We start from the raw sequence: 26,375 nt of genomic DNA on the forward strand, positions 1-26,375 counted from the left end.
GGTGGTCTATATTATAGTTGGTGATATTTAAATATTCATTTTCCATTTATTTCCAGTCTGGAGGGAAATCTACCAAGTCAAGTACTCTTTCATTTGAATACTTGATTGAGAAGGTTGACATTTAAGGAGAGATACAGAATAAGCTGTTCAAACAGGACCTCATTGGATGGTTTAACTTTACTGGGGTGACTAATGTTCAGGTGATGGCTCTCAATTTTCAAATCTATAAATTTGATTTTTCTCTCAGTTCTTTTTTTTTTACAGTCCAGGTCTTTATTTTTACACCCTTCAAGCCATGAATTCATAGGGAATGGGTTCCAACAGTTCAGGTTCCTTTCCATTGGTCCTCACAAAGTGTGCTTCTCTGGGTGGAGCAGGCTGGCGCTTCAGCTGAACCCAAGTCCCTTTCTCTTTGGCTTCCTTCTTTTTCTGATCATTTTCCTTCACACGTTTTAGGAAGCTATCTTGGCTCTAAGAGTGCTTAATATGCTCGATACACACATTAATTCTCTTGGCAAGAATCCTGCCCTTAATTTGTTTGTTTACAATGATGCCAACAGCATGCTGGGTAACATTGTAGACTCTCCCAGTTTTGCCATGGTATCATTTGTGGTGCATTCCTTTTTGAACATCCCATCCCCTTGGTATCTACAATATCACCCTTCTTGTAGATTTGCATGTATGTGGCCAAAGGAACAACTCCATGTTTTCTAAAAGGCCTAGAGAACATGTAGCGGGTGCCCCTCCTCTTTCCCTTTGTGTTGGTCATTTTGGCAAATTACTGGAAGATGGCGGTTCTGGCTGAAAAGCGATTTTTCTCCCAGTTCTTATTGGGAGTTTGAAAGCAACAGTTCTTCATTGCTTGGCCTTCTTTATGGTCCAACCCTCATGTCTCTACATAACCACTGGAAAAACCATGGCTTGAAAGTGATGTCTTTGCTTTTTAATGTGCTATCTAGGTTTGTTATAGCTTTCCTTCCAAGGAACAAGTGTCTTAATTTCATGGCTGCAGTCACTGTCTACTGAGATTTCAGAGCCCAAGAAAAGAAAGTATGCTACTACTTCCACTTTCCCCCCTACTATTTGCCATGAAAGTGATGGGACCAGATGCCATGATCTTAGTTTTTTGGATGTTGAGTTTTAAGCCAACTTTTTCACTCTCCTCTTTCATCCTCATCAAGAGGCTTTTAAGTTCCTCTTTACTTTCTGCCATTACAGCGGGGTCATCTGCATATCTGAGGTTGTTGATATTTCTCCTGCAGTCTTGATTCCAACTTGTGATTGATCCAGACTGGCATTTTGCATGATGTACTCTGAATATAAGTTAAATAAGCAAGGTGACAGTATACAGCCTTGATATACTCCTTTCCCAATTTGGAACCAGTTTGTTGTTCCATGTCCATTTCTAACTGTTGCTTCTTGACCTGCATAGAGGTTTTTTAGGAGACAGGTAAGGTGGTTTGGTATTATAGTTGGTGATATTTAAATATTCATTTTCCATTTACTTCCAATCTGGAGGGAGATCTACCAAGTCACGTACTCTTCCACTGCTTTTTTTTCAGGGAATTCTTTAACCTTTCAATGCCAGAAACACATGGGCAAGTCTTCCACTTTGGCATCTTTTTCTCATCCTAGATTCCATGCAGACCAATTGGCATTCTGTTAATATACTCGTTGTTAAAACTAATATGACTGATTAGTTTACATCAGATTGCATTCATGCCTTTCTGAGGGCACCTTATCGCCTTGATTTATAATAGCTTTGTTGTTAGAAAACCTTCAGTAAAGAATGTGTTTATAAACCTTGTCTTAGAGAAGGAAACCATAATAATAATAGCTCTTGTATAATGATTACAAATGGCTCTCTTAAACTGATTACACTTAAGTAATAATGAGCTTTATAAAATTAGTGGTGCACAATAATGATTTAATATGAAACTGTTGATGAAATTCAAGATTTAAAAAGTTATAGCAAGTAAAGAACATGTGAGTGATGCCTTCTTTGAAAAAAAAAGTTTAAATGGCAAATGATTAGGAGATTTAAAAACATGAGCTGTTTGCTAAGTGGTTAAGAAACTATTGAAAGAAACTACTTTCTGTGGAAGATAAGCATCATTCTTTCCTCTTCTCACCACAGTTCATGTATAATTATTATATTCTACATTTCCATTGTAGCAAGATAGCATCTCTAGACACTGTTTTTTAAAAAAATTGAAGTATTGTTGATATACAGTGTTGTGTTTTAGGTGTATAGCAAAGTGATTCAGTTATTCATATATGTGTATGTATGTGTACATATTTATATATGTATGTATGTGTATATATATTCTTTTTCAGGTCCTTTTCCCTTGTAGATTATTACAAATGTTGAGTATAGTTCTCTGTGCTGTATGGTAGCTCCTTGTTGGTTATTTATTTCATACATGGTAGTGTGTATATGTTAATCTCAAAGTCCTAATTTATTCCTCCTCACCCCCTAACTTTCACCTTGGGTAACCATAAGCTTGTGTTCTCTGTCTGTGCCTCTATTTCTGTCTTGTAAAGAAGCTCAATTGTATCATTTTTTTAAAAGATTCCACATATAAGTGCTATCATATGATATTTGTCTTTACGTGTCTGGCTTACTTCACTTAGTATGATAATCTCTAGATTAATCTGTGTTACTACAAATGGCATTATTTCATTGTTTTTATGGCCGAGCAATATTCCATTGTTTATTTATACCGTATCTTCATTATCCATTCATCTGTAGATGGCAATTTAGATTGCCTCCAAGTCTTGGCTATTGTAAATAGTGCTACAGTGAACACTGGGGTGAGTGTATCTCTTCAAATGATAATTTTTTCCAGATGTATGCTCAGGAGTGGGATCCACAAATCATATGGTAACTCTATTTTTAGTTTTTAAAGGAGCCTCCATACTGTTCTCTAAAGTGGCTGTACCAATTTACATTTCTACCAATAGTGTAGGAGGGTTCCTTTTTCTCCATACCCTCTGCAGCATTCACTGTTTGTAGATTATTTGGTGATGGCCGTTCTGATCATATGAGATAATATCTTGTAGTTTTGGCCTTTCTCTAATAATCAGAAATGTTTAATAGTAAAAAATCTCTAATAATCAGAGCAATTTTTTTTTGTGTGCTTGTTGGCCATCTGTATGTCATTTTTGAATAAATTTCTATTTAGATCTTCCCATTTTTTGTTTTAGTTTTTAAATATATTGAGCTGTATGAGCTGTTTATAATTTAGAAATTAATTCATTGCTGATAGCATTTTTTGCAAATATGTTTCCCAAGTTCCTGGGTTGTCTTTTTGTTTTTGTTTTTTTTTAAATGGTTTCCTTTGCTGTGCAAAAGCTTTTGAATTTAATTTGGTCCCATTTGTTTATTTTTGTTTCTATCTTCATTACTCTGGGAGGTGGTGCCCAAAAGGTAGTGCTGCTGTTTAGGTCAGAGAATGTTCTTTAATCCATATTGAGTTTATTTTTGTATATGGTGTTAGAGAATATTCTACTTTCATTTTTTTATATGTAGCTCTCCTGTTTTCCCAGCATCACTTATTGAAGAGACTATCTTTTTTTCTGTTATCTATTCTTGCCTCTTTTGTCATAGATTAATTGGCCATAGGTTTTTGGGTTTATTTCTGGGCTTTCTATCCTGTTCCATTGATCTGTATTTCTGTTTTTATGCCAGGGCCGTGATATTTTGATTTCTGTAGCTTTGTAGTGTAGCCTGAAGTCAGGAAACATGATTCCTCCAGCTTTATTTTTCTTCCTCAAGATTGCTTTTGCTATTCGGAGTCTTTGTGTTTCCATACAAATTTTAAAATTACTTGTTCTAGTTCTGTGAAAAATGCTGTTGATAATTTAATAGCAATGGACATTGACTCTGTAGATTACCTTGGGTAGTATAGTCACTTTAACAGTATCAATTCTTGAAGCCCAAGACCATGATATATCTTTACATCTGTTTGTGTCATCTTCATTTCCCATGATCAGTATCTTACAGTTTTTGGTGTATAGGTCTTTTGCCTCCTTCAGTTCAGTTCAGTTGCTCAGTCATGTCTGACTCTTTGCACCCCCATGAACCACAGCACGCCAGGCTTCCCTGTCCATCACCAACTCCTGGAGTTTACCCAAACTCATGTCCATTGAGTCAGTGATACCATCCATCCATCGTATCCTCTGTCATCTCCTTCTCCTCATGCCCTCAATCTTTCCCAGCATCAGGGTCTTTTTCAATGAGTCAACTCTTTGCATCAGGTGGCCAAAGTATTGGAGTTTCAGCTTCAACATCAGTCCTTCCAATCAACACCCAGGACTGGTCTCTTTTAGGATAGACTGGTTGGATCTCCTTGCAGTTCAAGGGACTCTCAAGAGTCTTCACCAACACCACAGTTCAAAAGCATCAGTTCTTCGGTGCTCAGCTTTCTTTATAGTCCAACTCTCACATCCATACATGACTACTGGAAAAACCATAGCCTTGACTAGATGGATGGACCTTTGTTGACAAAGTAATGTCTCTGCTTTTTAATATGCTGTCTAGGTTGGTCATAACTTACCTTCCAAGGAGTAAGCATCTTTTGATTTCATGGCTGCAATCACCATCTGCAGTGATTTTGGAGCCCCCCAAAATAAAGTCAGCCACTGTTTCCACTGTTTCTCCATCTATTTGCCATGAAGTGACGGGACCGGATGCCATGATCTTAGTTTTCTGAATGTTGAGCTTTAAGCCAACCTTTTCACTCTTCTCTTTCACTTTCATCAAGAGGCTTTTTAGTTCTCCTTTCCCTCCTTAGGTAGGTTTTATTTGTAGGGATTAAAAAAAAATTTGATACAATGGTCAGTGGGATTGTTTCCTTAATTTTTCTTTCTGATCTTTTCTTATTAATGTATAGAAAAATTTCTGCATACTAATTTTGTATCCTGCAACTTTACTGAATTCATTGATGAGCTCACTTTCTGGTAGCCTCTTTAGGATTTTTTATGTATAGTATCATGTCACCTGCACACAGAATTTTACATCTTCTTTTTCCAATTTTGATTTCTTTTTTCTCTGACTTGTTTCTTCATATTGCTTAACATATATATATATATATATATATATGTGCAAAATCTATATCATTGACAAAATTAATAGTTCATCTTATTGAAGGTTTATAAAAGAGAATTAACTTTATTACTAAATACCATAAAAATTATTCAGAAACATTAAATGAATAATATATAATTTCTTTCGTTAATTTGTATGCACTTTTCTGAATATAATATTTCTGTTAGTGGATACCGTAAAGACTTGGAGATCATAGATAAATGTATTTTTCTCCGTTTCCTGTCTCTCTCTTCTCTTCAGCAGATGTAGTACTGTGCTGTGCTATGCTTAGTCCCTCAGTCTTTTCTGACTCTGTGCGACCCCATGGACGGTAGCCTGCCAGGCTCCTCTGTCCATGGGAATTCTCCAGGCACCAATCCTGGAGTGGGGTGCTATTTTCTACTCCAGGGGATCTTCCCAACCCAATGATCAAACCCACGTCTCTTGCATCTCCCGTATTGACAAGTGAATTCTTTACCGTTGTGCCACCTGGGAAGCCAGTGGTCACGTATGGATGAGGTGTAAGTGGCAGAGGTGTAAATTGAATATTGTCTGTTAGGGAAATCCATATACTTTGCTCTCTCCATATACGACTCTGTGATTTGCTTTAATAGCTAACTAAGTTGAATTAATTTCCATAGGAGTATTAAAATTAAGTCTTAATTGTTAAATCTCATGATTCTAGAAGAAAAGAAGCATTTAAAAATTCAAGTTAAGGAGTTAGCTTTTCATAATTATGCAGTTGTGATATAATCGTTCATTAAGATGTAATAATTTTCTTTACATTAAGTTACCTCTTTTTTACTTCAAGCCTAGAAGTTTGATGAAAATGCCTGGCAAATCCAGTACTCTTTGCCTCCTATGAATTTAAGAGTGCTTCTTATTGTTAGTGTTCATTTCACACCTATTATTATGCATTATTATTAATTGTTTTGTATCTCAAGCTATATTACAGGTCTCTTTATTTAGGCATCTTATAGTATGTATTTGATATTTTCTGAATGAGTGATTATTATTGCTCACTAATATCTTACTTTTGTTTTGAAAACATGTGGGTCATCTTCTCACAGTGAATGTTCGTTAGGTAGTTTGAAGGAGCTGAAAGCCTTTTCTATTCTGTCATTTCCTAAAAGAGTGCATATTATTTCCTTGACTAGATCTCATGTAATATTCACTTTTCCATTACAGTAGTTATATTGTAGTTAAGCGAGTTTGGAAGAAATGTCAATGGGTTTGTTTTATGGCTGACTTTGGAGCCATTACCTGAATATTATACTCAGTACAGCTTGTTTTTCCAGTCACTGCTTTAAGTATTATGACACACAGGCCTAAAACTTTCTGGCCAGACCTCTTTACCTGGAGGCGTATTCAAAGGACTCAAAATTATTTAATAAATAATCTTAAATGTCTGCATTTAGTTACATCCATTAGATGGCTCCTTTTAATTTGTGTGTATGTGTATGTGTGTACATGTGTGTGCTATCTTAAATTGTTTTCAATGTGTAAATTTCTTAAAACATTTTGAAAAGTGGGGCAAATGTAAATATTTTTAGAGACACTGTGGGGCTACATGAGCATGAATATTCAGATCAAATGGTCTTGCCATTTACTGGCTGTGTGACCTTGGGTGTTTTGTTTACTTCATTCAGGCTTCTGATTCTTTAGTTAGTTCTATTATAGAGCTAACAATGCTTATTCCAGAGTACAGTTGCGAGAATTAAAATGAAAGCATATATATAAAACCAGGCTCATAGTAGATGTTCAAGAAATCATTATTAATCATCTCCTGATTTACGTCACCTTCACTGTGGTTAAATTTTGTAGTATACTATCACAATTAAATATTCCTATCCTCTTAAAATAATTTGGCTGTTTAGGTCACTTCAGATTGCAATGGAGAAGTTAGAAGGTGTCTATGCCATGTAGAATTTTAGGGGGCTTCCATGGTGGCTCAGAGGGTAAAGCATCTGCCTGCAATGTGGGAAACCTGGGTTCAATCCCTGGGTCAGGAAGATCCCCTGGAGAAGAAAATGGCAACCCATCTCTAGTACTCTTACCTGGAAAATTCCATGGATGGAGGAGCCTGGTAGGCTGCAATCCATGGGATCGCAGAGTCGGACACAACTGAGCAACTTCACTTCTTCAGTAGATAGCAGTATTTTTTAAATAATTAGGTTTTGAGTGGTAGCAGAGAGATCTAACTGTGTTAATAAAATAGCCAGAAGAATCTATAGTTATTGTATAACCTCAGCACTTTATTTTCATGATGACAATCCTGGTTATGTTGCCTACTATGGCTAGAGTTTCTTTCATTTTTTCTTTCTGGTCTCACTTAAATATTAGTTCTCCACTTACTCAGTTTTTTTGAGCTAGACTTTATACTTTTTAAGATTGAGTGTTATGATATCATGGTATCATCAGTGATGGTATACACTGAAAATAAACCACTGAGGTTATACAATAATTATAGATTCTTCTGACTATTTTTATCAACATGGTTAGATCTCTCAGCTACTACTCAAAACCTGGTTATTTAAAAAATGCTGTTAGATATCTACTAGGATTCTATAAAAATTCTATATGGCATAGACATCTAACTTCTCCATTGCAACCTGAAGTGACCTAAACAGCCAAATTATTTTAAAAGGATAGGAATTATACTATAAATAAAATGGGCTTCCCTTGTGGCTCAGTTGGTAAAGAATCAGCCTGCAATGTGGGAGACCTAGGTTCAATTCCTGGGTCGGGAAGTTCCCCAGGAAAAGGGGAAGGTTACGTACTCCAGTATTCTGGCCTGGAGTCACAAAGAGTCAGACATGACTGAGCGACTTTCACTCATAAATAAAATAGTATTACATTGCACATAAAAAGGAGGGGATTGTTTTGTCATTTAATTGTAAAGATATCAGTGTTTAAGTTTTTAGGGAAAAAGTATTTTTCTTTGAAATCATTTTTACATTCAAGTTTCATGAATTTTGATTTACTAAATTAACCATCAAAGTACAGATTTTTGAAGGGTTTCTAATAATATGACAGTGATTCATCATGATTTCTCCTATTGCTTCTCACTACTAACACTTTAGTATTTTACAGTAGCATCAAATAGCATCTTGATAGAATATTAATAGTCTCGATTAAATATTCTGTTGTATTTGTTGTGATGGAAACAGTATACTGATATACTGTTATGAGATATAACAAACTTGTAATGGATTCCATTTTGGTAATTTTAATAAGCAGAAAGCTGTAGGACACTCAGTTGGATTGAGATTCTCTTGATCATGAAAAGAAATTCTTTGTGCTGTGGGAGTCTGTTAGATTTTTTTAGAACCATTGTCATATATATTCTTTCCTGCCTTCTTTCATCAATAAATAATTACTTCACCCTAGATGTTTTCATTTAAGTTGAAATGGAAGAAAATTGCATTTATTATTTGTTTTTTAAACGTTAAAAATTTAAGACCACTCAATTATAAGAAATGGACTTGATATGGAATTATATTTATAACGGATACTGAAGGTTTTTTTTTAAACGAAGACCACAAGAGTGAAATAACCCAGTGTTTGACATGTGTTGCATAAATACTCAATGCTTGGTTTTATCAAAAGGAATAAAAAACAGTTCATGAAATTAGAGTCATTATTTTTATGAGTTAAGTTGAATAAAACAAGATGAAGTTAAGTCAATAACATTTTTGGAGTTGCACACCTTCTTTAATCTATCCTCTTTGACTTTCTGATTGGAATCATTTCTCCAGTTGTAAATAGCCCAGGCTTAGTAGTCCAAGTGAATGTGTGTGGCTATTGTCATTTCTTAGCTTTGGCATTTCTACAATTAGTATGGAAGTTGCTGGCAAGCTTCTGGGTGAATGTTTTGATGTACTGACTTAGAAGTGGAAGAATAAAACCCTTTTCACAGCTGCTGTGTGATTCTGAACCAAGACACAGAAGCTGTTTTTTTTTTTTTTTTTTCCAGTTTTATACTAATTTAGGTATATAGACATCATGCTTCAAATGAAATATTGGCCAGGATAACTCCTTTTTCTACTGTTTATCTAAGGGAGAGCAAATTTGGGTTTCAAGTAAATATTGGGATGATTTGCTTGTGAAAGTTCCAGAGAGTACTCCTGGAACTGAATTTTCTCTCTTTTGGCTTTTGGCTTTAAAAATTGAGATGTTACAAATTGTGCAACAGTCTATAATCTGCAAAATTAACTGAGAGATTTTTTTAGTGATTGAAATGTATAGATTTATCTCATTCATTGAGATAAAATAAAAAGTTATTTAGAGAGATTGATGAAAGGAGGTCTATATAAAAATTGTTAAATAGATACTGGAAAATGGTAATTTTATCTGCATTTAACTAGCTGACTATTGACTTTTTCAGTAAATATCACTTTAAAAATGAGGAACAGTGAGTTTTTACTCTTGCACCAATCATCAAGTTCTCATAAAGATAGATAAAGCAAGATACATATATAATTCAAGTTTTCAAATGGAAGACTTTTCTCTAACTTTAGTGTCTAATTAGTGTAGTGTTACACACAGAGATTTTAGGAAACTTTTCTTACTCAAAATGAATTTGAATGTTTATCTTAAACTCTTTCAATTTTGTTTCCTGAGCTTACTACCTCTTGAAAACATGAAATCCAAAGACGTACAGATGGCTAACAAACACATGAAAGGATGCTCAACAGCACTCATTATCAGGGAAACGCAAATCAAAACCACAACGAGGTACCATTTCATGCCCGTCAGAATGGCTGCTATCCAAAAGTCTACTAGCAATAAATGCTGGAGAGGGTGTGGAGAAAAGGGAACCTTCTTACATTGTTGGTGGGAATGCAAACTAGTACAGCCACTATGGAGAACAGTGTGGAGATTCCTTACAAAACTGCAAATAGAACTGCCATATGACCCAGCAATCCCACTGCTGAGCATATACACTGAGGAAACCAGAATTCTGGTTTGAGACACGTGTACCCCAGTGTTCATTGCAACACTGTTTACAATAGCTAGGACATGGAAGCAACCTAGATGTCCAATGGCAGGCAAATGGATAAGAAAGATGTGGTACATATAGACCATGGAATATTACTCAGCTATTAACAAGAATACATTTGAATCAGTTCTAATGAGGTGGATGAAACTGGAGCCTGTTATACAGAGGGAAGTAAACCAGAAAGAAAACCACCAATACAGTATACTAACGCATATATATGGAATTTAGAAAGATGATAACGATAACCCTGTATGTGAGACAGAAAAAGAGACACAGATGTATAGAACAGTCTATTGGACTCTGTGGGAGAAGGCGAGGGTGGGATGACTTGAAAGAACAGCATTGAAACATGTATATTATCATATGTGAAACAGATTGCCAGTCCAGGTTCGATGCATGAGACAGGGTGCTCAGGGCTGGTGCACTGGGATGACCCAGAGGGATGGGATGGGCAGGGAGGTGGGAGGGGGGCTCAGGATGGGGACACATGTACACCCATGGCTGATTCATGTCAATATATGGCAAAAACCACTACTATATTGTAATTAGCCTCCAAATAAAATAAATTATATAAAAAGAAAACATGGAAACCCAGTGTAATTTTTTCCTAGTAATATGAAAGATTACAGTAAAGTTTAGGTTCAGTTTAGCCATTAGTTTTTATTCTAAACTTGCTCCTAAGGTAGTTTAGAGTTAACTTTTTAATTTTGTTTTTATTTACAAATACCTTTTCCTCATTTTTCCTGAAGATCTTCAAATATGTAAAATAAAGCATGCTTTTTCCTTTCTGTTTTTTTGTACCAATATTCAGCATTTTTTTCTTTATATGATCACTGTATTTATAAGCTGTGGATCTTTTGCTTTCTCTTTCTGATCCTACAAAAGTAAGAAACCAAATTTGGTGTTTTGTTTGTGGATCTGGTGGATCTTTAGTAATCTCAATTTCTGGTCAGGGTGCTACCTTCTATTATTAGCCGGGTAGGTTAAACTGAAAATTTGAAGGTCTCATTACAAAACAGCAGCTCGTTATAACCTTTATAGCTTTTTGCTCTTTGGAATGTATTTCTTTAACTCAGCTCTTATTGATACAGTGAAAGGTGGGGGTTCAGTTTCATTTTTTAACATGTGGATGGCCAGTTATCTCACCATGATTTGGTCAAAGGTCCATCTTTTCCCCTTCACTTACAGTACCTCCTCTGATTTACAGTAAGTCCCCTACACACGAACCTACATATGTGTGTTTGCACGTCCAATCACGTAAGTTAGTTCACGTGCCTGGTGTACATTGTCAGATGTGTGCATCTTCTACAAGGACTTGGGCTTTTGTGTACCTTACTGTACAGTAAAGTAGTACAGTATAGTAATATATTACACTATGTTAGTATATAGTATATGTATTGGTTACTAATTGTTGTATTCTCTCAGCACACTGAAAATACCATTTTACTGTCTCTTAGTTTCCATTGTTGCTGGCAAGAAGTCAGCTGTCATTTAACAAAGAAGTTCTGATGTTAATTAGAAGATTGGAGATGGCCAAATACTGTCATATTTTTTCTTTCAACTTTGCATTTCCAAAGAAACTAGTTATACATGAGAATTTCCCTTCTCATGTCTCTGATCCCCTCCCCTTTCAGTTTAACCTACCCAACTAATAAAAGAAGGTAGCACCCTGACCAGAAATTGAGATTACTAAAGATCCACCAGATCCACAAACAAAACACCAAATTTGGTTTCTTACTTTTGTAGGATCAGAAAGAGAAAGCAAAAGATCCACAGCTTATAAATACAGTGATCATATAAAGAAAAAGTATGAAGAAAAACACAGGCTTCAAGTTGAGACATAACTGAAGAAAAGAAACTTCAGGACTTGGGGGATCTTTTCCAAGACAAATGTTAATAAAAGGAAGTTTTTAATTCTTTTGTATTTAAAGTTACTTATATAAAAGTTTCCATCAAATTGAAATTAGTCGTTTGAAACTGGATTTAAATGATATGTAGCTATATGTCTCTTTTTTGGTCATCTACTCAGTCATCCTTCTACATCTGTCCCTTGTCTCTATCATATGTCTTTCTACCTACTCTGCCTTCTCTTGAAGGGGGTTGACTTTAAATAAATATTAGCCCACTGAAATATGGTACTGACATGTTTATAGATATGGGATTTTGCAAAATGCAGTTCAAAAAGGCTAACAATGAGCTAGGTATTTTTACTATTAAATTATTTGAGTAAAATGTGAGTAGGGGTAAAATTATTCTAGTAAAATGTGAGCAGGGGTAAAAGTCATCTTACCTTATCTTTTGATCTTTTGTCAGGGAATTGGAGATCACCACTTCTTTTCTGGATGTGTCAGTGTCACAAAGCTGCTAGAATAGAAATAAGACAATTTCAGAGTTGACGCCACATAACTTGTATCAAACTGTGTTTGACTACTGAGTCAGAGTTGCAATTAGTTGTACAAGTAGAGTGGAAAGATGTTTATAAGCCGTGGAAAGTAATATGGGATTAATTTAAGTGAACCTTTTTCTAAAGCTAGCTATTTTCATAGTCTTCTAGCTTGTCATTATTTGTCATATCACTTGGAGTCTTAACAATGTTAGTCTGGTGTCTTGCTTATCGCCTTTTATAAATGTTAAGGATTCATCTACTCTCTTTAGACCCTACAAGAAAAAAAAGCATTGCAAAACATTGATACATGTTTCGCTGTGACTGGCTCCTACAATTTCAAAGAACCAACCTAATGATACCAGAGTTATGTGTATATTCCTTATATACTAAAGAACAAAACATGAAGTTGGTTATAAAAATAATCTTGGCTCTATGCCAGACAGAACGTAAGGATCTTCCCTCTCCTTCACTCCATTTTTGTTTATCGTTAGTGAGATTTAGCTTCCTTATAAAATGATGCAGAACTTGAGCTCCTAAAAGCAGACTCTTTGTTTAATGTTAGTGCGGCTCTAACTCCTATCATTGCTCTTTAACAAACTTCCGTTTTCTATTTCTTGGACAATAACTGCAAAAAATGTACATGTAGTAGATAATTCCCTATTTTATAGTATTGAAATAACAGGGAGTGAAAGCAAAGTTGGCTATGTTACCCATCAAAATATAGAAATTTAAAATAGAAACTCCCATGATTACCATGGATTATCATTGAAGAGTCTGAGGAAGTAAGTGTATGTCATTGGAGAGCTTAAAAAAATGTGCTCCTTTCCTCTGCACTTTTATTTGGTTAAGATTTTACCACTTACATTAATTTTTGAGTATAAACAGCATAGGCATTGGAGAAGGAAATGGCAACCCACTCCAGTGTCCTTGCCTGGAGAATCCCAGGGATGGGGAAGCCTGGTGGGCTGCCGTCTGTGGGGTCGCACAGAGTCGGACACGACTGAAGTGACTTAGCAGCAGCTGCAGCAGCAGCATAGGGATATACATATGATCTAGATAGATAATATTAGAAGAGGTTGGGAAAGATAATATCTCTTGGTGGGTGGCTTATGTGATTTTTACTACTTTAAAAAAATTTGTTTTTCCATTTATTTTTATTAGTTCATTCAGGCTACTTTTTAGAGACACAGGAAATCATTAATAGAGATCGTGGGTAATAAAGATGGACATTATGTTGCTCTATGAATCTAGGCCTGATTGAACATTTTTTTTTAAAGCAGAAATTTTAGTTTAATAATTATTCAAGCTCAGTGTTCTAACCAGATAAAATGTTTAGCAATTGTTACCAAGTTCTGGCACAGGAAAAGGACAGTTAATGCTTTGAAGTGGTTATCAGACAAACTCCATAATTCTTTCTATGTAGCTGAATAAACATGTTGCTTAGAACTGGTGACAGAGATGAGTCATAGAATAGTTAAGTGAGCACTCAGCAGCATACTTATTCAGGTATATTTCTGTAGTCCAAACTAAGTGAGGGTCAGATCTCCTGAGCTGCCATTGTGGTTGTTGTTGTTGAGTTGCTAAGTTATGTCTGACTCTTTATGACCCCATGGACTGCAGCATGCCAGGCTTTCCTGTCCTTCACTGTCTGCCAGGGTTTGCTCAAATTCATGTCCATTGAGTTGGTGATGCTATCCAACCATCTCATCCTCTGCCTCCCTCTTCTTGTTTTGCCTTCAGTCTTCCCAGCATAAGAGTCTTTCCTAATGAGTTGGCACTTCGCATCAGGTGGCCAAAGGATTGGAGCTTCAGCTTCAGTCCTTCCAATAATATTCAAGGTTGATTTCCTTTGAATTGACTAGTTTGATCTCCTTGTAGTCCAAGGGACTCTCAAGGGACTTCTCTAGTACCACAATTCAAAAACATAATTTCTTTGGCGCTCAGCCTTCTTTATGGTCCAGCTCTCACATCTGTTCGTGACTACTGGAAAAACTGTAACTTTGACTACATGGACCTTTGTTGGCAAAGTTGTATCTCTGCTTTTTAATACGCTGTTTAGGTTTGTCATAGCTTTCCTTCCAGGGAGCAAGTATCTTTGAATTTCATGGTTTCAGTCACCATCAGCAGTGATTTGGAAACTCAAGAAAATAAAATATGTCACTGCTTCCACTTCCCACCCCTGCTATTTGCCATGAAGTGATGGGACCAGATCTTAGTTTTCTGAATGTTGAGTTTTAAGCCAGCTCTTTCACTCTCCTCTTTCACCCTTACTGACGCTCTTACAGTTCCTCTTCATTTTCTGCTGTTAGAGTGATATCATCTTCATTTCTGAGGTTGTTGATATTTCTCCCTGCAGTCTTGATTCCAGCCTATGATTCATCCAGCCCAGCATTTTGCATAATGTACTCTGCATATAAGTTAAATAAACAGAGTGACAATATACAGCCTCGTCTTACTCCTTTCCCAATTTTGAACCAGTCAGTTGTTCCATATAAGGTTCTAGTTGTCGCTTCTTGACCTGCATACACGTGTCTCAGGAGACAGGTAAAGTGGTCTGGTATTTCCATCTCTAAAGGTTTTGCTGTTGTTAATTTCAGAGTTAGTTTAGAAATTGTTTCAAAATTAGTAAATTGGTGATTTATTTTCTGAAATAGTTCTTGTTCGACAATGTCTTTCACATGCTTACTCCTGAAAGACTAGCCAGAATATACTTTGATCACAACATTTTCTCCTTAAATTTTGTACTTGTTTCTATATGGTATTTTATGTTTTATATTTTATTATTTTGTCTGTAAGCTTTTTTTTTTTCCTTCTGCTTCTCCGTAAGAAAGGACTCCCCTGGTGGCTCAACGGTAAAAGAATCCGCTTGCATTGCAGGAGATACAGGTTCAACCTTTGGGTTGGGAAGATAGCCTGGCGAAAGAAATGTCAAAGTACTCCAGTATTCTTGCCTGGGAAATCCCACGGATGGAGGAGCCTGGCAGGCTACAGTCTGTGGGGCCATGAAAGAGTCAGGCGCGACTTAGTGACTAAACACCAACAATAGATCCATAAGAAAAGTCATCAATTTTAGTTAATCTTGCAAATCAGAACATAGGTGGCTGTTATTACCTACCCCTGGGCTGATTTAGTTTTTTATAATTGTTTCTTTTTCAGAAATATCTTTTATCATTTTAATTTCCTTTTAAATGGAGTTATATAATTGACTTTATAACTCAGGTACAATTAATATCAAGAGTACAACATAATTATTTTATGTTTATAGATACTGCAACATGATCACCACAATAAGTTTAATTAACATCCATTACCATACATAGACACAAAATTGTTTTCCCTTGTGATGAGAACTTTTAATATTTAGTATGTAAGCAACTTTCAATTATATGATAAAATATTGTCTAGTCACCATGCTGTCCATTATATTCCCATGACTTATTTATTTTCTGTAAGTTCTGCAAGTTTGTACCTTTTGATTCCCTTTATCCATTTCTCCCACTCCCAACAGTTGACCCTGGCAATCACGAATCTATTCTCTGTATCTATGAGCTTGGTGGTGGTTTTTTTTTTTTTTTTTAACTTCCACATATAAGTGAGATTATATGGTATTAGTTTTAATCTGTTTTAGTATAATGCCGTCAAAGTCCATTCATCTTGTCCATTCCATTCTTTTTATAGTTGAATAGTATTTCATTTATAAACACACCACATTTTCTTTTCTCAACTGTCCATGGATACTTACTGTTGTTTCTGTTTCTTGCCTACTGTAAATAATCCTGCAGTGAACATGTGGAAGCGAAAGTCGCCCAGTTGTGTCTGACTCTATGTGACCCCATGGACTGTAGCCCACCAGGCTCCTTTCTCTGTGGAATTCTCCAGGGCAGAATATTGGAGTGGGTAGCCATTCCCTTCTCCAGAGGCTCTTTCAACCCAGGGTTCGGACCCAGGTCCCTGGCATTGCAGGCAGATTCTTTACCTTCTGAGTCGCTAGTGAACATGGGGATGCGTATATCTTTTCCAGTTAGTGTTTTTGGATAAATAGTCAGAAGTGGGATTGCCGGATTATACCATAGTTTTATTTCAATATTTTGAAGGGCATTCATACTATATTCCATAGTAGCGGCACCAGTTTACATTCTTACCAACAGTGCCTTCTTCCCTTTTGTCTATGTACTCACCTCTAGTTGTTCTCTCTTGTCTTTTTTATATTAATAATTTTACCATGCTAACTAGTTTGAGGTGATAGCTCACTGTGGTTTTGATTTGCATTTCCCTGATTCCTTTTCATATTCCTATTGGCCTTTTGTATGTTTTATTTGGAAAATATTGCTATTCATGTCCTCTGCCCAGTTTTTAATTGGATTGTTTGCTTTTTTGCTATTGAGCTGTGTGAGTTCTTTATGTATTTTGGATATTAACCCGTCATATGTATGATTCGCAAATCCCTTCTCCCATTCAGTAGGTTGCCTTTTCATTTTTGTGGATGGTTTCCTTTGCTATGCAAATTTTTTTAGTTTGAAGAAGCTCCATTTATTAATGTTTGCTCTTATTAATAATCTTTGCTTTTGGTGTGAAGTTAAAAAAATTATTGCCAAGACCAATGGCAAGGTGCATACCACCTATGATTTTTTCTAATAGGTTTTTGGTTTCAGGTCTTACATTCAAGTGTCTAATCTGTTTTGAGTTAAGTTTTGTGTATTGTAAGATAGTGGTCTAGTTTCATTTTTTTGCATGTTCCTGTCCAGTTTTCCAAACACCATTTATTGAGTGAATTTGTCTTTCCCCTATTGTATATTCTTGACTCCACTCTCATAAATTAATTGACCATACGTGAACAGGTTTATTTCTGCATTCTGTTCTAGTCAGTTGGTTTCCATGTGTCTCTTTTGTATGCCAATACTCTGTTTGGTTACTGTAGCTCTATTACTGTAATAGAGTTTGAAATCAGGGGAGCATGATGCTTCCAGCTTTGTTCTCCTTTCTTAAGATGGAGTCTTCAGTGTTTTCATAGAAATTTAAAGAGTTATTTGTTTTAATTCTGTGAAAAATGGAGGAGCTACACAGGCTACGGTCCATGGAGTCACCAAGAGTCAGAAAGGACTGAGCGACTAACACAAACACAAACCTAATCTAAAAGAAATATTGAAAGGTCATCTTTAAACATAAAAAAGATTCTATAGTAAAGGGAAAATCACAATTGGAAAGGAAAATATATAAAAGGATTGAAGAACACTTAAAGAAGCCAGTACATAGTTTGTATAGTTAAAAAAAAACCAAAAATTTTATAAAAGTGATTGTAAATAAAATCAACAACAAAAGGATAAACATGAAGATGTAAATAGGGCATTGAAATCACAAAATATGGGAGAGAGGAGTAAAAAATGTAAATTTTTTAGAATGTGTTTGAACTATATGACTATAAGGCTAAAGCAAGTAGATATAGTTTGGGTTAACATAATTGAAAATCATGGTAACACAAATCAGAAACAGAATAGTTACACAAAAAGCAGAAAGGAACTCAACCATAATACAAAAGAAGACCTTCCAACCACAAAAGGAAAAACATAAAGAAGAAATGAATAAATAACTACAAAATCAACTGAAAACAAGGTTTAAGATGATGATAAATACATATCTATCAATAATTACTTTAAATGTTAATGTACTAAATGTTCTTATCAAAAGTCATAGAGTTGCAGGTTGAATGAGAAAGCAAGAATCTGTAATGCAAGATAGAGGAGATAACCAAGGATAATGACACAAAGTGATTGAAAGTGAGGGGATGGAAAAACATTTTATGCAAATAGAAACGGTAAGAAAATGAGGGTAGCAATACTCACATCAGAGAAAATAGTCTTTCAAAACAAGTCTATAACAGAAGACAAGGGAATTATATAATGATAAAAGGATTATTATTGAAAGAGGATATGATACTTGTTAAGATATGTGCACCTAAATATATAAAGCAAATACTGAGAGACATTAAGATAGGAATTGACTATTATTATAGAATAAGTAGGAAACTTTTTACACTGCTCTCTCATTGATGGAAAGATCTTGTAGACAGAAAATCAGAAAGGCAACAGCCATCCTAGATGACACAGTGGACCATTTGAATTTAATTGATATCTATAGGACATCTGAATAAAACAGAATGCATTTTTCTTTCAAGCTCACATGGAAAATTTTCTAGGTTAGACTGTATACTAGGTCACAAAAGAAGTGTCAACATATTTAAGAGGGTAGAACTTACTTCAAGTATCTTTTCTAACCACAATATTATGAAACTAGAAATCAACCACAGGAAGAAAAATGGGAAATAAAGCTATCACATGGAAACTAAACAACTTGCTACTAAAAAAAAAAAAAGAAAGAAAGAAAGAAAAAACAACAAAAGCCCAGTAGGTCAATGATGAAATCAAAGTGAAAATCAGAAAATGCCTTGAGACAAAAGGCAATAAAAACATAATCCTACAAAAATCTATGGGATGTAGCAAAAGTTAATCTAAGAGGGAAGTTTATAGCAATACAGGCCTTCCTTCAGAAAAAAGAAAATTCTGAAATAAAAAACCTTACCTACCATCTTAAAAAAGAATAAGAACAAAACCCCCAAAGTCAGTAGAAGGAAGGAAGAATAAAGATTAGAGAGGAAATAAGTAAAATAGAGATTAAAATAAATAGAAAAAGATCAATAAAACTGAGAACTGATTTTGAAAGGATAAACAAAATAGACAAACCTTTGGCCAGGCTCACCAAGAAGAAAAGAGAGAGCACCAAAATAAGCAAAATAAGAAATGAAAGAGGAGAGATAACAACCAATACTGCAGAAATATAAAATACAAGAAGAAAATATTATGAACAGTTATGTCAACAAAATGGAAAACTTAGGTGAAACGGACAAGTTTTTGGAAGCATCCAGCCTGTCATAATTGAGTCAGCAAGGAACAGATAACTTGAATAGGCCAATCACTGGAAGTGAAATAGAGTCTATAACAAAATCTCCCTGCAAACAAAATTCCAGGACCGGACAGCTTCAGTGGGAAATCCTATAAAACATATAAGGAACTTGTTCATATCCTATTCAAACTACTCAAAAAGATTGCAGAAGAGAGAACACCCCCAAATTCACCTGGTGAAGCCATTAACCTGATCCATTACAAAAAAGAAAAGACTGATATCGCCTTAGGTACCACAGTCAAGTTGGGTTCATTCCTGTGCCAAAAGGATGGTTCAACAGATGGAAATAAATCCATGTGATACAGCACATAGATTGATTATATGATCATCTCAATAAACACATAAAGAGCATTTGGTGAAATTCAACATCCATTACTGATAACTTTCACCAAAGTAGGTATAGCGTGAACATATCTGAACATAATAAAAGCTATTTATGACAAGCCCATAGGCAACATTAATACTTAGTGGTGAAAAGCTGAAAGCCTCCTGATAAATTTAGGAAAAAGACAAAGATGCACACTTTCCACTTCTATTTATAGTAGAATTGGAAGTCCTAGCTACAGCAATCAGCCCCCGCCCCAAGAAAAGAAAGAAATATAAGATACTCAGTTTGGATGAGAAGAGGTGAAACTGTGACTATTTCCAGATGATATGATGCTCTGCATGTAGAGAACCATAAAGACTTCATACAAAAACTGTTTGAAGTAACAAATTAAAAGGTAGCAGGATATGATTATATTTAGAACTCTGTGCATTCCTTTATACTAGCAATACAGTATCAGAATGAGTGAGCAAATTAATCCTGTTTAAAATTCCAACAGAAGATATCTAGGAATTTGCTTAACTGAGGAGCTGAAGATCTATATGCTGAAAATTATAAAACATTGTTAAAGGAAACTGATGATTCAAAGAAATAAAAAGATATTTTTGATTGGAGGAATTAATATTGTTAAAATGGCCATGCTATCCAAAGCAATCTACAGTTTTAATGTGATCCCTCTGAAAATACACATAACATTTTTCTCAGAACTGAACAAATAATCCTAAAATTTACATGTAACCACAAATATCCAGAATTGCCAAAGCAGTCCTCAGGAAAAGCACAAAGCAGGAGGCATAACCACGGCTACAGTAATCAAAACAGCATGATATTGGCACAAAAACAGACATGTAGATCAGTGAAACAGAATACAGATCACAGAAATAAACCTACATACATACAGTCAGTCTACAACAAAGAAGGCAAGAATATACAATGGAGAAGACAGTGTCTTTAGCAAGTGGTGTTGGGAAAGCTGGACAGCTGAGTGAATTAATGAAATTAGAATACTCACAGTATATTCAAAAGTAACTCAGAATTGTTCAAAAACCTAAATATAAGACACATGTATGCTAAGTCTCTTCAGTTGTATCTGACTCATTGTGATCCCCATGGACTATAGCCTGCCAGGCTCCTCTGTCCTTGGGATTCCCCAGGCAAGAATACTGGAGTGGGCCATGCCCTCCTCCAGGGGATCTTCCCGACTCAGGGGTTGAACTGTGTCTCTTAACGTCTCCTGTGTTGTTGGGTGGGTTCTTTGCCACTAGCACCACCAGGGAAGACTGGAAATATCATAGATGACACCATAAAACTCCAAAAAGGAAACAGAGACAAAATATTCTGGCACATAAATCATAGCAGTATTTTCTTGGGCCAGTCTCTGAAAGCAAAAGAAATAAAAGCAAAATAAATGGGAACTAATTAAATGAAAAGCTGAAAAGCTTTTTTTTTTTTTTTGCACAGTGAAGGAAACAACAAGACAAACTATGATATTGGAGAAAATATTTGCAAATGATGTGACTGACAAGTGGTTAATATCCAAAATAAACAACTTCCACAACTCAATATCAAAAAAGAAACAATCCAATGAATAAATGTGCAGAGGATCTCAATAATAACTTTTTCCAAAGAAGACGTACAAATGGCCAACAGGCACATGAAAAGATTGTCAGCATTGCTAATTATTAGAGAAAGTCAAATCAAAACCACAGTGAGGTATCACCTCACACTGGTCAGAAAGGCTATCATCAAAATGTCTACAAATAATAAATGCTGGAGATGATGCTTAAAAAAAAAATGGAACCTTTCTACACAGTTGTTGGAATGTAATTTGGTACAGTCATTATGTAGACTAGTGTGAAGTTTCTTTAAAAAAGTAAAAATACAGTTACTGTATTATCCTGTAATCCCACTCTTGGGCATATATTTAAAGAAATCTATAATTCAGAAAGATAGATGAACCCCAGTGTTCATAGCAGCACTATTTATAATAGCTGGTACAAAGAAACAACCCAAGTGACAATCAACAGATGATTGATTTAAGGAGAAGTGATAAATGTCATTGTGTATATACATGCACATACACATGTACACATATATGTAATGGAATATTACTCAGCCATGAAGAATGGGATATTGCCATTTGCAGCAAGATGGATGGACCTAATGAATTTCATACTAATGAAGTAGTTAGATAAAACAAATAGTATTATGTTTATCACTTATGTGTACAGTATGAACAAATATACAAATGAATTTATATAGAAAACAAAAACTGTTATGGTTCAGTTGCTCAGTCATGTCTGATTCTTTGCGACCACATGGGCTGCAGCAACCAGGCTTCCCTTTCCTTCCCCATCTCCTGGAGTTTGCTCAAACTCATGTCTATTGAGTCGATGATACCATCCAACCATCTCATCCTCTGTCACCCCCTTCTCCTCCTGCCCTCAGTCTTTCCCACTCTCAGGGTCTTTTCCAGTGAGTCGGCTTTTTTCATCAGGTGGCCAAAAGGTTGGTGCTTCAGCATCAGTCCTTCCAATGAATATTCAGGACTGATTTCCTTTAGGATTGACTGGTTTGATCTTGCTGTCCAAGGGACACTCAAGAGTCTTCTACAGCACCACAGTTTGAAAGCATCAGTTCTTCAGTGCTCAGCCTTCTTTATGGTCCAACTTCTACATCTGTCCGTAACTACTGGAAAAACCGTAGCTTTGATTATATGGACCGTTGTTGGCAAAGTGATGTTTCTGCTTTTAAGTATGCTGTCTATATTTGTCATAGCTTTTCTTCCAAGGAGCAAACTTTTAATTTCATGGCTGCAGTCACTCTCCACAGTGACTTTTGGATATCAAGAAAATGAAGTCTGTCACTGTTTCCATTTTTTTCCCATCTATTTGCCATGAAGTGATGGGATTGGATGTCATGATCTTAGTTTTTTGAATGTTGAGTTTTAAGCCAGCTTTTTCACTCTCCTTTTTCACCTTCATCAAGAGGCTCTTTATTTCCTCTTCGCTTTCTGCCATTAGGGTGGTGTCATCTGCATATCTGAGGTAATTGATATTTCTCCTGGCAGTCTTGTTTCCAGAGGACTGGGGAAACAAAACTTCCACAGGACCGGGGAAACAAATTCTTGGAGGACACAAACAAAACTTTGTGCACACCAGGACCCAGGAGAATGGAGCAGTGACCCTACAAGAGGCTGGCCAGACTTGCCTGAGTGTCCGAGTCTCCAGCAGAGGCCTGGGTTGACAGTGGCCTGCCATGGGGTCAGGGCCGCTGGATACAACTGTCCTGGAAGCTGGGACCTGTTGGCATAAGTTCTTCTGAAGGAGGTCAGCATTACCACCATTTCCCCTACCATAGTTTGGCCTGAGGCCAAACTACAGGGAAGGAACACAAGCCCACCCATCAACAGAAAATTGGATTAAAGATTTACTGAGTATGGTCCTGTCCATCAGAGCAAGACCCAGATTTGCCCACAGTCAGTCCCTCCCATTAGGAAGCTTCCATGAGACTCAGCCTTTTTCATCAGAGGACAGACAGTATGAAAACCACAATCACAGAAAACTAAGAAACTGATCACATGGATCACAGCCTTGTCTAATTCAAGGAACTGTGAGCCATGCTGTATAGGTCACCCAAGAAGGATGGGTTATAGTGAAGCATTCTGACAAAATGTGGTCCAGTGGATAAGGGAATGGCAAACAACTTCAGTTTTCTTGCTTTGAGAACCCCATTAACAGTATGAAAAGGCAAAAAGATATGACACTGAAAGATGAACTCTATGTCGATAGGTGCCCAGTATGCTACTCGAGAACAGTGGAGAAATAGATCTAGAAAGAATGAAGAGGCTGAGCCAAGTGAACACAAAGCCCAGTTGAGGATGTGACTGGTGATGGAAGTAACGTCCGATTCTGTAAAGAACATTATTGCATAGGAACCTGGAATGTTATGTCCATGAATCAAGGTGAATTTGAAGTGGTCAAGCAGGAGATGGCAAGAGTGAACACTATCTTAGGAATCAGTGAACTAAGATGGAATGGAATGGGTGAATTTAATTCAAATGACCATTATATCTACTATTGTGGACAAGAATCCCTTAGAAGAAATGGAGTAGCTCTCATAGTCAACAAAAGAGTCCGAAATACGGTACTTGGGTGCAGTCTCAAAAGTGACAGAATAATCTCTGTTCATTTCCAAGGCAAACAATCCAGTATCACAGCAATCCAAGTCTGTGCCCCAACTACCAATGCCGAATAAGCTGAAGTTGAATGGATCTATAAAGACCTACTTGACCTTCTAGAACAAAGAACAAAACAAGATGCCCTTTCATCATAGGGACTGGAATGCAAGAGTATGAAGTCAAGAGAAACCTGGAGTAATAGGCAAGGTTGGCTTTGGAGTACAAAATGAAGTAGGGCAAAGGCTAACAGAGTTTTGCCAAGAGAACGCACTGGTCATAGCAAGCACCCTCTTCCAACAACACAAGAGATGACTCTACACATGGACGTCATGAGATGGTTAATACCAAAATCAGGTTTATTATATTCTTTGCAGCTGAAGTTGGAGAATTTCTGTACAGTCAGCAAGAACAAGACCTGGATCTGACTGTGGCTCAGATCATGAGCTCCTTATTGCAAAATTCAGACTTAGATAGAAGAAAGTAGGGGAAACTAGTAGACTGTTCAGGTATGACCTAAATCAAATCCCTTATGATTATACAGTGGAAGTGAGAAGTAGTTTCAAGGGATTAGATCACATAGAGTGCCTGAAGAACTATGGATGGAGGTTGTAACATTGTACAGGAGGCGATGATCAAAACCACCCTCAAGAAAAGGAAAAAGGCAACATGGTTGCCTGAGGAGGCCTTACAAATAGCTGAGAAAAGAAGAGAAGCAAAAGACAAAAGAGAAAAAGAAAGGTATATCCATGTGAATGCAGAGTTCCAAAGAATAGAAAGGAGAGATAAGAAAGCCTTCCTAAGTGATCAATGCAAAGAAATAGAGGAAAATAATAGACTGGGAAAGACTAGAGATCTATTCAAGAAAATTACTGATACCAAGGGAACATTTCATGCAAATACAGGCACAATTAAAGACAGAAATGGTATGGAACTAACAGAAGCAGAAGATATTAAGAAGAGGTGGCAGGAACACACAGAAGAACTATACAAAAAAGATCTTAATGACCAAGATAGCCATAGTGGTGTGATCACTCACCTAGAGCCAGACATCCTGGAGTGCACAGTCAAATGGGCCTTAGGAAGCATCACTACAAACAAGGCTAGTGGAGGTGATGGAATTCCAGCTGAGCTATTTCAAATCCTAAAGGATGATGCTTTGAAAGTGCTGTACTCAATATGCCTGCAAATTTGGAAAACTTAATAGTGGCCAGAGAACTGGCTCCTAATTGGGAAAGGAGTATGTCAAGGCTGTATATTGTCACCCTGACTGTTTAACTTATATGCAGAATAAATCATGCAAAATGCCAGACTGGATGAAGCACAGGCTGGAATCAAGATTGCTAGAATTAATATCAATAACCTCAGATACAAAGATGACACCACCCTCATGGCAGAAAGTGAAGAATAACTAAAGAGTCTCTTGATGAAAGTGAAAAATGAGAGTGAAAAGGCTGGTTTAAAGCTCAACATTCAGATACCTTAGATAATGGCAACTGGTCCCATCACTTCATGGCAGATAGATGGAGAAACAATGGAAACAGTGACAGACTATTTTCCTGGGCTTCAAAGTCGTGGCAGATGGTGACTCTAGCCATGAAATTAAAAGACACTTGCTCCTTGGAAGAAAAACTATGACCAACCTAGACAGCATATTAAAAAGCAGAGACATTACTTTGCCAACAAAGGTCCGTCTAGTCAAAACTATGGTTTTTCCAGTAGTCATGTATGGATGTGAAAGTTAGACCGTAAAGAAGGCTGAGTGCCAAAGAATTGATGCTTTTGAACTGTGGTGTTGAAAACTCTTGAGAGTCCCTTGGACTGCAAGAAGATCAAACCAGTCAATCCTAAAGGAAATCAATCCTGAATGTTCATTGGAAGGACTGATGCTGAAGCTGAAGCTGCAATACTTTGGCCAGCTGATGTGAAGACCTGAGTCATTAGAGAAGACCCTGATGCTGGGAAAGATTGATGGCAGGAGGAGAAGGGGATGACTGAGGATGAAATGGTTGGATGGCATCCCGGACTTGATGGACATGCATTTGAACAAGCTCCGGCAGTTGTTGATAGACAGGGAATCCTGGTGTGCTGCCATGCGTGGGGTCTTGAGTTGGGACCCCAACTCTAATAGTTGACTGAGGTACTGAACTGAGCTAAACTGAATCTTGGGTCCAGCTGGTACTTCATCTAGAGTACAGTATGATGTACCCTGCACCTATGTTAAATAAGCAAGGTGACAATTTATTGCCTTGACATACTCTTTTCCCAGTTTTGAAATGGTCCCTTGTTCGATGTATGTTTCTAACTGTTGCTTCTTGCCCTGTGTAGAGGTTTCTCAGGGGGCAAATATGGTGGTCTTGTATTCCTGTCTCTAAGAATTTTCAGCAGTTTTTTTGTGATGTTGTGATCCACACAAAGTCTTTAGTGCACTCAATGAAG

The 26,375-nt window shown here is 36.5% G+C and overlaps 1 protein-coding gene and 1 pseudogene across 1 annotated transcript in view; one reads left to right on the forward strand and one right to left on the reverse strand.

The window, feature by feature from the left end:
• The window catches only part of SLC2A13 (solute carrier family 2 member 13), a 495,370-nt gene that overhangs the window by 44,269 nt on the left and 424,726 nt on the right, over positions 1-26,375 (forward strand). The gene's annotated exons all lie outside the window — the stretch shown is intronic.
• On the reverse strand, positions 267-792 carry LOC133042451 (large ribosomal subunit protein eL21-like; annotated as a pseudogene).

Source organism: Dama dama, chromosome 3 (assembly GCF_033118175.1).
Source record: "Dama dama isolate Ldn47 chromosome 3, ASM3311817v1, whole genome shotgun sequence".
In the NCBI taxonomy this organism is placed as follows: domain Eukaryota; kingdom Metazoa; phylum Chordata; class Mammalia; order Artiodactyla; family Cervidae; genus Dama; species Dama dama.